The following is a 14686-nucleotide window of genomic DNA, read 5'->3' on the forward strand; positions in this document are numbered from 1 at the left end:
GAAAACAGTAATAAAATCATATCTGCGATCTTTAAAATGAGAGGAGAACTTATTCGACTTAATTATATCCCTCACCGCACTGATTTACTATACTACTACTGTAGTCTTTGCAACCTATCAGAGAGAGAAGATATCATCCATTTCATTGGCAGGTGCCCAATTCTAAAAGAAATCCGAAGATATTTACTTGGGAGCAATTTAATACCGGAAGAAGAAGTTTTAGCACAACTCAACTGCGAAAATGATATAAACTTATTGTTTAATTTTTATCAAACAGCTATAAAATATAGAAGCCAAATTATTAATGAAGATTTTTAACTTTTTTAAAGAGAAAACAGAGAATTGTATTTATTATATTTATCATTTATTTTTATTTATTGTGAAAAAAAAAACTTATTATAAAATGTTTAATTTCATGTCAATCAGACAGACGGCAAAGCCATGCTTATCGATTTATGTACATAAACAAGAAAAGAAACAATAAATCTAATCTATCTATCTATCTAAATATTGATGAGAAAAATTTAAACTAAATATAAGCTATGTAAAAGATTATTTGGAGATGCTATCATCGTTCAGACCTTTAAACGTCATAACAAAGTGCACGAGAATTGATCCACGAAATGGAACTAAGTCCTTGATGGATCACATCTTAGTTAGTAAAGTAGATAATCCAATTTACATTGTGGTAATTTAAAACAAAACTACAGAACACTACCCAACACGGTGTTACATTAAAACTGAAAGACACGCTGAAAAACAGTTTATTAGTAGTACTCACATAAACAATAATAAATTAAACCAACTTATTCGGGAAGAAAAATGGATTTCTGTTTTAAAAGAGGAAAATGCTAATGCTTTCGCTTCCAAACTTAAAGATATATACATAAAACCAATAGTCACTACAAGCAATTGAAAAACACGAACAAACAACCCATGGATAACATCAGAACTCATTGCTGACTGTACAAAACGAGACATATTGTATCGAAAATGGAAATACAAAAGCTATGAAAACGATTACAAGATCTTACGAAACAAAATAAATAAGGCTTTATTAATCCAAAAATCTAATTCTTATAAGAACTAATTCAAGAAATTTAAAATAAATCCGAGGAAAACTGTGATTTGAAAACATCCATACACACAAATTTTCATCAATAAACATAATATTTCATATGCTACAGATGATTGTGAGGTTAACACGATTATAAAGTCACTTGGGGCGAATAAGTCTGGAATAGATGGAATAAGATCGGTCGACATTAAGAATAATAGTGATTTATTTCCTCCAATATTGTGCAAAATAATAAATAAGCCTAACCGATGTAAAAATACATAAACATCTTAATACTGCTGTTCTAAGACCGATCTACAAAAGTGGATTAAAGAACCAACTAACAAATTATAGACCGATTTCAATACTTCCTGTCCTCGAAAAGTGTCTTGAAGGAATAGTTGTTAACAGATTGCAAAGTTTCATCGAAAAGTATTCACTTATCAAAAAGTCAGTACGGGTTTCAAAAGAACAAAAATACAGGACAACTGCTTTGTGAATTTGCTGACTGTATAAACGAGAGCTTAAATTTTGGACAAAACGTACTTGTACTGTTTATGGATTTCAGCAAAGCTTTTGAGACTTTTGGAAGCGTTAGCAAAAATATGGATTTTAGCAAAGCTTTTGAGACACTCAACCATTCGAAACTTTTGGAAGCGTTAGCAAAAATAGGAATTGGAGGTTGGGTGATTGGATGTCGGACTATCTTCACAATCAAAAGATCTCCCTCATAAAGATGTTAACAGTGAAGAAAAGAATGTCGAATATGGAGTTTCACAAGGATCTAATTTGGGACGGCTTATGATCATCCCTTAAACCAACGAAAGTCTTAGTGTTTTCAAGTTAAGTATCCCATTTGCTGATGACACTGCAATTGTTGTTCGCGATAGGTCTCTTGAATCGGCCACAATGATAATGCAAAACGAATTCGATGCTGGTGTTCGATGGTGTCACGTTAACGGATTGGTAATAAATACTTCTATAAGACAAAACTTATGCATATCCGAAGTTCACATGTCAAAAAAAAAAAAAACAGACAAACAATTATATTCCAGGAATGATCTCTGTCCAATCACGCCGACAATATGCATTGAAGTTGTTGAACTCTATAGATATCTTGGAGTTGTTATTGATTGCCATTTCTTTTGGGACAAACATATAGACAAGCTACGTACTGATCTGAAAGAGGGTCTCTACGCACTTTCGTATTTAAAGAACCATGCTACTGAGGATATGCTGTGACAAGTTTATTACGCATTTCTAGAGACAAAGCTGAGATATGGCATATTCGCTTGGGGAAATGCAGCACCAACACACATCAAGAAGCTTCAAAAACTTAAAAATTCATCCCTAAGAAAAATACAACAAAATAATGGACAGCAAACTGAAAACAAATTCCGAGTACTTAAAGTCGAGCAAATTTTCAAGATGAACTGGAATAGCATGGCAACAACCTTAACACCAGTGTTAGCGACATCTGCATTGTCGCAGTAAGTTTACCCAATACTTCGAAGACAACCCTGACCTTTATTGCAGCTGTTGCAATTTGCAATGTGCAAAACTCAACTTAACCTATTTCGCTTTCCTTTACCTCATTTTTGTATCCGAAATCTGAATAGAAAGACTACATATTGAAATATTTAAAAACCTTTCTTTTTGTAAAATTATTTTAAAGTAAAATATTAAAATACAAATTGTAAACCAAGGTAATATAATATGAAAACACATTATAAAAATATGTACATATATAAATAAACTAAATAAATTTCAGAATTTTTAAGCCGCTATATAAAAAAAAAAGTATTTCTTTTGCGACTATAAAAGCTTGGTTTTCGTCTTAACATTTCTTAAAAATTCTTGACTGATTATACAAGTTATGTCGAGCAAATCTGCTCCAAAATCAACATCAACGCCAAATGCTGGTAATAGTTGTAAGCTCTGCCGTGAGCCCGACATTCCTGAAATAGTAGCTTGCGACAAATGCTCCACATGGTTTCATTTCCAATGCGTCAACGTCGGTTCTTCTGTTAACGACAGAAGTTGGGTATGCGAAGCCTGTCAAAGGTCATCAAGCCACCATTCACCTGCTCGTTCCATCATCTCCACTGTGGCGTCCAAGGAAACATCCAAATCCCGGAAAAGAAGAGATCTTCTCTTGAAAAGACTCGAAGAAGAAAAAGTCCTTCGAGAAGCAAACTTGCAAAAGTACTTAACAGATAAGTACAAAATTCTCGAAGAACTAAGCAGTTCAGATGAAGAAAACATCCAAGGTAAGTCGGTAGATCGTAGCCAATTAACAGAAAAATGGGTCCAAGATACCCCAGCTAATATCCCAGTCTCTGGTGCAGCTAACACCCTTGCTAAAGAAAAAATACAACCAAAACCTGTTATCGTTCCTCAAAAGCAGCCCAACCCAAGCAACCTTGTTCCATTACAAGTAGAAAACCCTACACCAAGTGGTCAAATTCACCCTACTTATTCCGAACCTCAACAAAATACGCTTTTACCATCTCAGTTAGCGACTCGACAAGTGATATCAAAGGACCTGCCACTCTTCCATGGTCATCCTGAGGAGTGGCCAATTTTTATAAGTTCCTTTGAGCACAGCACAAACCTCGCCGGTTATACTCACGCCGAAAACTTAATGCGCCTGCAAAAATGCCTACGTGGCAGTGCACTTGAGACAGTAAAGAATCGCCTCTTATTGCCATCGATGGTGCCAGATATAATTAAAACTCTTCGAATGCGTTTCGGTAGACCAGAGCACGTACTTCACGCCATGATTGCCAAAGCAAAAAACCAAGCACCTCCTAAAGCTGATAAAATGGAAACGCTTATAGAATATGCGCTCGCGATCCAAAATGTGTGTGCCGTAATGGAAGCATCACAGATGACAGCCCACTTGAACAACCCCACGCTTCTCAAGGAATTTGTTGATAAGCTTACTCCACATCTTTTGTTGAACTGGGCCCTATTTTCAAAAGATTTACAATCACCCACACTGCCAGAGTTTTCAAATTGGTTAAGCGAAATTGCGGAAGCTGCTTGTACCGTCACAACGCCAATCGTGCGCACAGACAAACTGGAACGACGTAGTAATCACTTCTTCACTCACGACGTAGTCAAAGCACCTACATCAAACATAGATCGTGAAAGTAGCACGAGACAATGTTATGTCTGTAACGATTTCCATCCATTGGATTTCTGCTACGAATTCAAACGATATGGACGTTCTGAAAGATGGAATGCCGTAAAAAAGAACAATTTATGTCACACGTGCTTAAAAAAACACTCTCACGCGCGATGTCGATCAACACTATTGTGTGGAGTGGACGGATGCACAAGAAAACATCACAAGCTTTTACATAATTCAGCTGCTGATAGTACTCCCCCCAGGATGCAAATTGGCTCAACTTTAGGATGCCATTACAACCGCTGCGACGATAATATACAAAACAATATCCTTTTTAGAATTATTCCAGTGAAGCTTTATGGAATAAATAAAACGTGTAACACCTTTGCTTTCCTGGACGGAGGCTCATCCCTGACGTTGATTGACGATGAACTCGCTTGTGACCTGAACCTTGCAGGGAGGTCCGAAAATCTTTGTTTAAAGTGGACTTCCGAAACTACACGCGTTGAAGAAAACTCACGTATCGTCACATTGGGCATATCAGGTTCCTCTGAAGGATGCCAGAGATTCACCCTCCACAACGTTCGCACCGTAAACAATTTAGGGCTACCAAAACAATCCGTATCGAGTCATATTATGCAAAATCGTTATTCGTACATGAGAGGTTTGCCTATTCCTTCGTATGACATGGCTCAACCAAGAATTCTTATTGGAATGGACAATTGGAAACTTGGCGTATCAATGAGAGTGTTTGAAGGCAACTGGTCCGAACCAATGGTGACTAAAACGCGCCTAGGTTGGTGTGTTCATGGTCCTGAAAAAGACATACAAACAAATTTTAAAAACACTGAATTTGCATTGAATATATTTCAAAACCAGAATGATACAGAGCTTCATCAACTTGTAGAAAACTTCTTTTCAATTGAAAACATCGGTGTACGCATTCCAACGCTTCAAATGGTATCCACAGAAGAAAAAAAGGCCATCAGAATTCTTGAAGAAACGTGTGTTCGTATCGAAAAAAAATATGAAGTCGGTCTTCTTTGGAAGTACGATAAATTCAATTTGCCTGACAGCTATTCCATGGCGTTTAATCGTTTTCAAATACTAGATCGAAAAATTCAAAAGGATGTTCGGCTGAGTGAAAATTTAAATGAGCAGATTTTGAATTTAGTAAGCAAAGGTTATGCAAAAAAATTGTCCGATGATGAGTTAAAAGTGAATCGCCGTGTTTGGTACTTACCAATTTTTATAGTGAGAAATCCGAATAAACCATCAAAGGTAAGGCTCGTGTGGGATGCAGCTGCGAAATGTGACGGTGTTTCACTTAACGATTTTCTCTTGAAAGGGCCAGACCAATTAGTACCAATCACAAACGTCCTATATGGTTTCCGTTGTGGAAGGTTCGCAATTTGTGGCGACATAGCCGAAATGTTTCATCAGGTGTCAGTGCGCAAAGAAGACAGGTCGGTTCAACGTTTTTTGTGGAGGGACAATAAAGCAATGCGTGCTCCTAGTGTGTATGAGATGCAAGTTTTGACGTTTGGTGCTAGCTGTTCACCGTGCATTGCTCATTATGTAAAAAATCAAAATGCATTGCGTTTTTCAAGAACAAAATCAAGAGCCGTTGAGGCTATATTACAACATCATTATGTAGACGACTTCATCGATAGTATGGATTCCATAGATGACATCATTCAACTGGCTAGAGACGTTAAATCTATACATGCAGATGCCGGCTTCCATATAAGGAATTGGATGTCGAATTCTACCACCGTCCTTGAAGCCCTGAAAGAAGATGGAACGAAAACGAAATCAACAGCTTCCTCAAAGGTTTTTGGAATGCATGATACAAACATGGTGGCAACCGAAAAGGTTTTAGGCATGCATTGGAATACATCGTCTGACACGTTTACTTATGTTTTAAACTTGTATAGCCTTAACAGAAAAGTTATTATTGAAAATAAAGTGCCAACAAAACGTGAAGTTCTTAAAATATTGATGTCGATATTCGATCCACTGGGATTTCTTTCTCACTTTCTTGTTTTTGTAAAGGTGCTCCTACAAGATATTTGGCGTTCAGAATTAGGTTGGGATGATGAGTTACCTGAAGCCTTATATGAAAGATGGTTGAGGTGGCAGATGTTGTTGCCTCAAGTTGCTGAACTCCAGATTCCAAGATGTTATTCTCTTAACTTGAACCAAACTAAAACGTCAATTCAACTTCACACATTCGTCGATGCAAGCGAGAATGCATATGCTGCCGTGTCTTACTTTCGCATTGAATACGAAAATAAAATCGAAACGGCCATAGTAAGCGCTAAAACCAAAGTTGCTCCAAGGCGACCATTATCAATTCCGAGGTTAGAATTGCAGGCTGCTGTTCTAGGGGTGAGACTTATGAATTCGATATGTAACGCACATCGTTTTTCCATGAGTCAGAAATTTTTATGGTGTGATTCAAGGACCGTGCTGTCGTGGCTTCGTACTGACCCTCGAAATTTTCAACAGTTCGTTATGTACCGAGTAGGTGAAATTTTGGAGTCTTCTAGTGTTTTGGACTGGAAGTGGATTCCCTCCAAAATGAATGTGGCAGATAAGGCAACAAAATGGAATTCAGATCCCAACTGGGATTCATCCGATGAATGGTTCAAAGGACCTGCTTTTCTTCACAAAAATCAAAGTGAATGGCCACAAATGCCACAAATAGAAACAATAGACAGAAGTGAATATAGACCTTATTTGCTGCAAATTAATGCAATTGAAAACTCATGTAAATTAATTGAGGTGAGTCGTTTTGGAAGTTGGAGAAAATTATGGCGTTCTATGGCGTATGTCTTCATGTATGTTGAACGATTAAAAAAAAAAGTAGAAGAAAAGCGAAGAAATCTAGGAAAAAGTGAAAATATTTTAAAGCAAAGAAATCCTGAAATGCAGTCCTGGAGCAAACTTCACGATTTTGTTTTATCGTCAGACGCAATCAAAAAATCACAAATGCTACTTTTTCGGCAAGCTCAATCAGAAGTTTATTTTGAAGAAATACAAAATCTAAAACACCGAACTATGAGAAAAACGTCACCTTTTTCCAGTAGCAGCCCCCTCAGAAAACTCTCTCCGTTTTTGGACGAAAACGGAGTATTGAGAATGCAAGGACGCACTGCTTTCGCCGACTTCGTAAATATAGACTGTAAAACACCAATTATTTTACCTAAGACGCATTGCATAACTAGCTTGGTAGTTGACGATTACCACCGAAAATATCATCATCTCAATCATGAAACGGCCTTGAACGAAATACGTCAAAAATTTCATATTTCGGAGCTGAGAGCATTGCTTAAGTCTGTAAGACGAGACTGCCAAGCTTGTAAGATTCAGAATGCTCGTCCTCAAGTTCCTGAAATGGCCAACTTACCAAAGGCTAGGTTATCAGCGTTTTGTAGGCCTTTTACATTCGTTGGGGTGGATTTTTTTGGACCGATTATAGTGACGGTAGGAAGACGAAATGAGAAAAGATGGGGTGCATTATTCACCTGCCTAACTATTCGAGCAGTGCATGTAGAAATAGCTCATAGTTTGACTACAGATTCATTTATCATGTGTCTACGGAATTTTATGGCTCGTCGTGGGACACCTTTGGAGATATATAGCGACAATGGTACCAATTTCCGAGGCGCAGAAAAGGTGTTGAAAGAGGAATTAAAACAGGTTGACTTGGGTCGGGTGGCTGATGAGTTCGTGACAGCAGAATTAAAATGGAATTTCAATCCACCCACCACTCCTCACATGGGTGGTGCATGGGAAAGGCTCGTACGATCAATAAAAACCGTACTTTACAAAATTCTTTCTTCGAGAAAAGTTGGAGACGAAAGCTTGCGATGTGCACTTATTGAGGTTGAGAATATTATAAATTCCAGACCTTTAACATTTGTTTCCTTAGATGTGACTGATGATGAAGCGCTAACGCCAAACCATTTCCTTCTCGGTAGTTCAAATGGATTGAAAATACCTTGTGATCCGGTAAATTTGGATTTGCGAAAGAGTTGGAAACAATCACAAATGTTAGCTGATATTTTTTGGAAGAAATGGGTTAAAGCGTTCCTACCAACACTCAATAAGAGATCAAAATGGTTCATCAAAACAAAGCCAATTACAAAGGGTGACCTGGTTATCATAGTAGATAACGACCTGCCAAGAAACTGTTGGCCAAAAGGACGAGTAGTTGATGTTGTTACCGCAAAGGACGGACAGGTACGCCGAGCAAAGGTTCAAACGGAGCATGGTGTGTACGAGCGGCCTTCGGTGAAGTTAGCAGTTCTAGACATTGCTGGCAGGGAACAAGAGAGTAAGCCAGATACGGGTTGTAGTCAGCTTACTGGGGGCGGTATGTTAGCGACATCTGCATTGTCGCAGTAAGTTTACCCAATACTTCGAAGACAACCCTGACCTTTATTGCAGCTGTTGCAATTTGCAATGTGCAAAACTCAACTTAACCTATTTCGCTTTCCTTTACCTCATTTTTGTATCCGAAATCTGAATAGAAAGACTACATATTGAAATATTTAAAAACCTTTCTTTTTGTAAAATTATTTTAAAGTAAAATATTAAAATACAAATTGTAAACCAAGGTAATATAATATGAAAACACATTATAAAAATATGTACATATATAAATAAACTAAATAAATTTCAGAATTTTTAAGCCGCTATATAAAAAAAAAAGTATTTCTTTTGCGACTATAAAAGCTTGGTTTTCGTCTTAACAACCAGATAACGCGCACGAGGTGTACTTTACAAACCACGATACTACAACACATATGAAAAGATACAGTTGGCATACGTTGTCCCAACAATCATCAATTCAATGCCTCAAGAAATTAAACAAATACAAAATACAAAACAAGAAAAAAGCAATTAAAATATTTCTTTTTAAATTTAAATCCTTTAAAATACTAATAAAAATGTAAACTGAATTATGAAATGTATTTTTAAATGTTACTTTTATTAATCTCTTAATGTTAACAATAGCTGACTCTATCTAACTATTTAAATATAATCCTAAGTACAATCTTCTTCTTAGGTTTCGCAGGAACATACAAATTGTAAATTTTACTTAGTGGATAATAAAGCATAGTAGCAAATTAAAAATACCTTTTATATTAAAATTCAAAACTTAACCTTAACTTAACTATCAAATTTCAGAGGTCCTATGGAACCATTTGAAATAAAAAAAAAACACTTTAAGTGATCTTAAGGCTGTCCCAATCCCTTTAAAATACATCTGGAGCTGATAAAAGTAATTAACTGAGAGTTTATGTATTATTTGTAACATTATTTGCATTCCAAGTTGCCGCAATAAAATAAAAAATTAGCTATCAAAACAAATGCTTATTCCAAGTGTTCAATGGATAATAAAACGAACGATCAAGACATTTTACTAGACTCTAGTTTAAAACATGCCTTGACAACGTCTCTAAATTTCGATAAATTGTTTTCTTTTTAAAAAATAGTAACAGCTTGTTTTTCATTACCAAATGTACTTAAAAATGTGTAACTAAATCATTTTATTGTTTCTTTGTTGACAAATTAAAAAATATATATTTACTCGTTTCGCTTGGCAATGATAATTTTCATTTGAAATGCTCCTCGCTATGCACTTTTAAAAGGGTGGACGATGTTTAGGTATTTTTGTTTGTCGTTTAGGAAAAACGATTTAAAAATTCGGAAATTCTATGACCATTTTTGTTCGTATTTAAATTTAAAAACCTTCTTTAGCTTAGTCAACGCCATTAGGTACACATTTTATTTGTTTATATTTAATTTTGCAGGGAAAAAAGTGCTCTGTTAGTTCACTTTCAAATATTTCTACGAGTGTGTAACTTCCTGTAAGGACGATCAGAGGAGCATCGCAGCCGTTGAGAATATGAAAATACCACTTCTTCAAACTATATAACGGCGATGAAGAACCGAATTTCGCTGTAAGGGAGATAAAACCACTCAACCTAGGCGACGCAGATTAACAATTCCGCGTACCCGACCTCGACAAAGTGAAGATAGCTATATCTAAACTGCCGAACTATAGTCGGAAGAAAGCATGCCCTATGAGTGGAATCTCAGCATAGTTTGCCCGATACATAAGAAAGAGGCTACAGAGGCATCAGTCTCCTTAATATTGGATATAAAATCCTCACTGCCCTATTATGTAAACTTATGAAGCAGTTTGTCAACAAACTAATAGGTTCTTATCAGTGTGGCTTCAGACCAGGAAAGTCCACAATCGTACAAATATTCACACAACAGCAGATCTTGGAAAAAACCCAGGACTAATCGATACCCATCATCTCTTTATCGATTTTAAAGCCGCGTATGACAGCATGTATAGGGACGAGCTCTACAGAACAATGTCTGTTTTGTCATCTCTGTCAAACTTATTCGTTTGTGCAGAATGATGATGGGGAATCCACGCTCCACTATCAAGGTCGGAAAAGATCTCAATGATGCAACTGATGTCAAAAAGGGTGTAGACACGACGATGCACTTCTGGAAAGAATTTTGCAAAAGTTAACTGTGAACACTAGGGGAACAATCTTCCAAAAGTCCATCCAATTACTCGGGTACGCAGATGATATTGACATAATTGGAAGATCAAAGTGTGATGTCAGTGGAGCGTCATTGAACATTGCGACGGAAGCGAAGAAGATGGGTTTAGAGGTCAATGAGGGCAACACCAAGTATATGCTGTCATCAAAAAAGGACATTGAACAACGACGTGCTTAACAAAACGTCACCATGGACATCTATAACTTTGAGGTAGTTAAGGACTTTGTCTAGCTATGCACAGCTATAAACAATGACACCAGCGCTGAAATCAAACGAAGAATAACTTTTGCAAAAGTAAATCGCTGCTTCTTTGGACTTCGAAGGCAATTGAGTAGGAAAGTCCTCTCTAAATTCACCATCTATATCCCAGCATTATCCCTGTACTCATTTATGGCGCTGATGCCTGGACCCTGTCAAAGAAAGATGAGAGCGTGTTAGGATGTGCCCAGAGAAAAATTCTTTGGGTGATTTTTTGGTCCCGTGCGAAACTGGAGACAGCTAGGGGCCGAGCTGGCTAGAGACGAATGTAAGTTGAGGACAGAGGCCCAGGTCTGCCCGGACTGTAACGCTACCTTAAGTTAGTAAGAGTAACTTTAGGAATTAAGGGGGTTTAAAGTTTTAAATCCGAATCAGTGTGTCTAATTTGTCAATTCCTCGCAACGGCAGTTCAAGGACAGGATTGTACTATTAGTTGAAGGAGTTAAGAATAAATCTTGACTAATGGACGTTTATTATTCTGTCCGTTTATTATAAGTTTAATGTTTTTTTTTTTTAAATTAAGAATTGGTCTTCCATACCTCAAGACTTAAAACGTTACGGCGACTTAAACTTCTTGTTCTTTTTTTGTATGTAAATTTTTCATTTTAAGTTATATTGTGATCTTCCTAATTGAAAATTTCACTTTTTCTCCAACGACGTTTCAATCTAAATCCATCGTTTTTAGAAAGACGACGAATGTGTACGTAACGTACTTCAATACTTTCCGGAATAAGGCTGTAGGCTTCAAATAAATTAAGTCCTAAAGAAATAAAAATAGTTGTTTATTTTGCATATCATAATTTAAAAAAAAATAAAAATCAATCAATAATGTTATAGACAAATTAATGATGTTATAAACATTTTGATAAATTATAGTTTTAAATATAGTTTTTTGCGAACAAATAATGATATGTAATATCAGAATAATTTATGATAAATGGTTATTTTAAAAAAATATATTTTTTTTAAACAAAACATGAAATAAAAATTAGTAAAAATAAGATTTTCGACTGAAATATGTTTAGAACCAAAATATTGACTTAATTTTATGCAAATTATTGTTATTTGTTTGTATAAATTGATGTCCTTATTAAAGGTGTGGCTTACAAAAAACATAATTTGAACATTTGTAAGGGTATAGTGTGGTTCGCATAACAGCCCCTGTTTTGATAATTTTGATTTATCTTAATTAATATAAATTAATATTATTATTCCAATGAAATTAACAACATATGTAATAATGTTTATACAATTTAGTTTATTTACAGCTAAACTACAATAAAGGGTTAAATACTGTGAATGTTCTTCGATTGATCAAACGGACAATAAATTGTAGAGATTATCTTTATCTACTCCTAACTCCTACTCTCTTCTCCTACCTTAGTTTTCACAGGCATCATTTTTAAATGGGTACCCAATCCCACCTTTCCGTTATTACAAGTAAAAGCCCTTGAATTTTTCATTGCTAGCGTGGTATTTCCTCGAATTTATTTATTATGTTCACTTAATGCGTTCCTTTGCTTCAAGTATTTACCCAAATAAAAAAATCAAGATGTGCAGTCCCTATGCAGCTTAAGTGCCACTCAGCCTCCTTAACATGATAAAGAATTAGTTCTTGGGAATTTTATCTTTCCTAAAAAAACATGGATCTATACCAAAAAAATTTTGTTCTTCATATGAGATAGGTTGTACATTTTTTCCCAATGATATTCACATACATATACGTAGCTATTCTAAGGCCACGAACAGAAAAAGATGCACTTGTCATAATTGACTCGTAAATCCGTCATCGATGCGCGATACCTTTAGGTATATTCCTGCGGAAGAGACAATCTTGATGCTGATGGTAACAAAAAAAGGCGCATGAAAATCTTCACAATATGTCAACAACTGTAATTAAGTTGCCATTAAGTCGTCAAGGCATCCAATTTTTCTCTCCATCTTCGTTCGATGACAATGGAAAGATCACTCGCAAACAATATCAGTCCCTGCTCATCAACCACTCCAGAAAGTAAGCCCACCACACATTAATGTTGGTAAATCCAAACTTTTTGAATGATGTATAGCCTTTGCTTTAGTGCTACACAATAAAAAAAATTATTGGGTGAAAACGTTTATTTTTTTTTCAACTTCCACCAAATCTTTCTTACTATCCTTCTTCAATTGTTGTGCATTGTTAAAAAAGAACCGACTGAATTTTGATTAAGCATTTGATCTGCCATCAGAAGTGGCTTTACAAAAGGTGTCAAAGATTCGATGATTTATTATTTGGAATTAAAAGCAAATAGACTTCATGGAACCGCAAGTTAATTTGGATACAAATTTATGGGAACGAAATTCAAGGTGATAAAATACATAATTTTTATGTAAAGAAACATATTTACACAAAATTAATCTATTAGGCATAAATGTATCTATAGCAGTAAGCTTGCGATTTCTTTAACACTGGAGTACACGCGCCCTATTCTTTTACACCAATGCACGCGTGGCCTACTATAGTAAATAAAAAAAAAAATTGGGTGGCGCGACAGCCCATTGAGAACCAAGGCCTAGTGACTTACAACTCTCAACCATTCCTGTGTGCGAGTAATGTTGTCAGGAATGGAGGGGACCTACAGTTTAAATGCCGACTCCGAACGGCTAATTTTGAGAAAGCACTTTTTCATGACAATAGTTACTCTTGGAGAAGTTGTCAATTCCTCGCAAGAGGCAGTACCCGTGAAAAGATTTTAGATGGCATAGGCAGGGATCGAACCCAAGACCTCTAGCATGACAGTCCAACGCACTAACCATCATGCCACCGGTACCACCTACTATAGTAGACGAATTAATTATGTTAATATTTTTTTATTTTAAAAACATATCAATGAAATAAATATGTATTTGTCGGTAATATTTAATTAGCCATAAACATTTAATAACCATAATTAATGAATTTTAGGTTGGAGTTTAACGTACAAAAAATGATTTCAATTCTAATGTGAAGTTAGGAAGAAAACTATTACTGCTGTCTACGATAGTTGACCACGCGGGCACTCCAGTGTTAAACGAAAATTATACTTTTTTTCCTTCCGATTATTTAAAATTTGTTGACAATTTAATATTACTGTACTTTATTTAAAAAAAAAAATGAATTTATAGAAACAGCGTTTTTAGTTTTGTTCTAAAATTCGTTGTAAGGATGATGTGGTTCTTATTTTTGAGTCATCATAGGAAATATAATTTATACTTATCTGATTAACTTCCCATAGGAAGTTTTTGTAATTTTGACATTTCTCGACGATTCAAGGTCCCTGGAGTCGAAATAAAAGATTTTTAAAAAAGATGTCTGTGCGTACGTCCGTATGTCTGTACGTTCGCAACGTTTTTTTCCTCTACCATACCTCAAGAATCAGAAGAGATATCAACTTCAAATAAGTTTTGTTATACAGGTAATAATGCAGAAAAATGCAGAAAGGGCTCTCAAGAAAATTGCGTGGGTGGCATTTTTACCATAGCAGTTTAAAAAAGGTTAACATTTTGGTTAATCCTAAATATCTCACGAACCAATTACGCTAGAGACTTGAATTAAATTGTATATTAGAAATTGTAACGTAGAACCAATCCAGTATGTTTTTGGAAAAAAAAATATATTAAAAGTA

General features: G+C 35.6%; 1 protein-coding gene and 1 long non-coding RNA gene across 5 annotated transcripts in view; both read right to left on the bottom strand.

Moving 5' to 3' along the window:
- LOC129947596 (diencephalon/mesencephalon homeobox protein 1-A-like) overlaps positions 1 to 14686 on the bottom strand; it is a 147183-nt gene that overhangs the window by 54942 nt on the left and 77555 nt on the right. The window lies entirely within an intron of this gene.
- LOC129947597 (uncharacterized) lies at positions 5027 to 5514 on the bottom strand. The gene is made up of 2 exons (XR_008781735.1): positions 5434 to 5514; positions 5027 to 5297 (listed from the first exon to the last, which is right to left on the bottom strand). It is a non-coding gene; the product is annotated as an uncharacterized LOC129947597 (long non-coding RNA).

The sequence above is a fragment of the Eupeodes corollae genome, chromosome 2 (genome assembly GCF_945859685.1).
Source record: "Eupeodes corollae chromosome 2, idEupCoro1.1, whole genome shotgun sequence".
Classification (NCBI taxonomy): domain Eukaryota; kingdom Metazoa; phylum Arthropoda; class Insecta; order Diptera; family Syrphidae; genus Eupeodes; species Eupeodes corollae.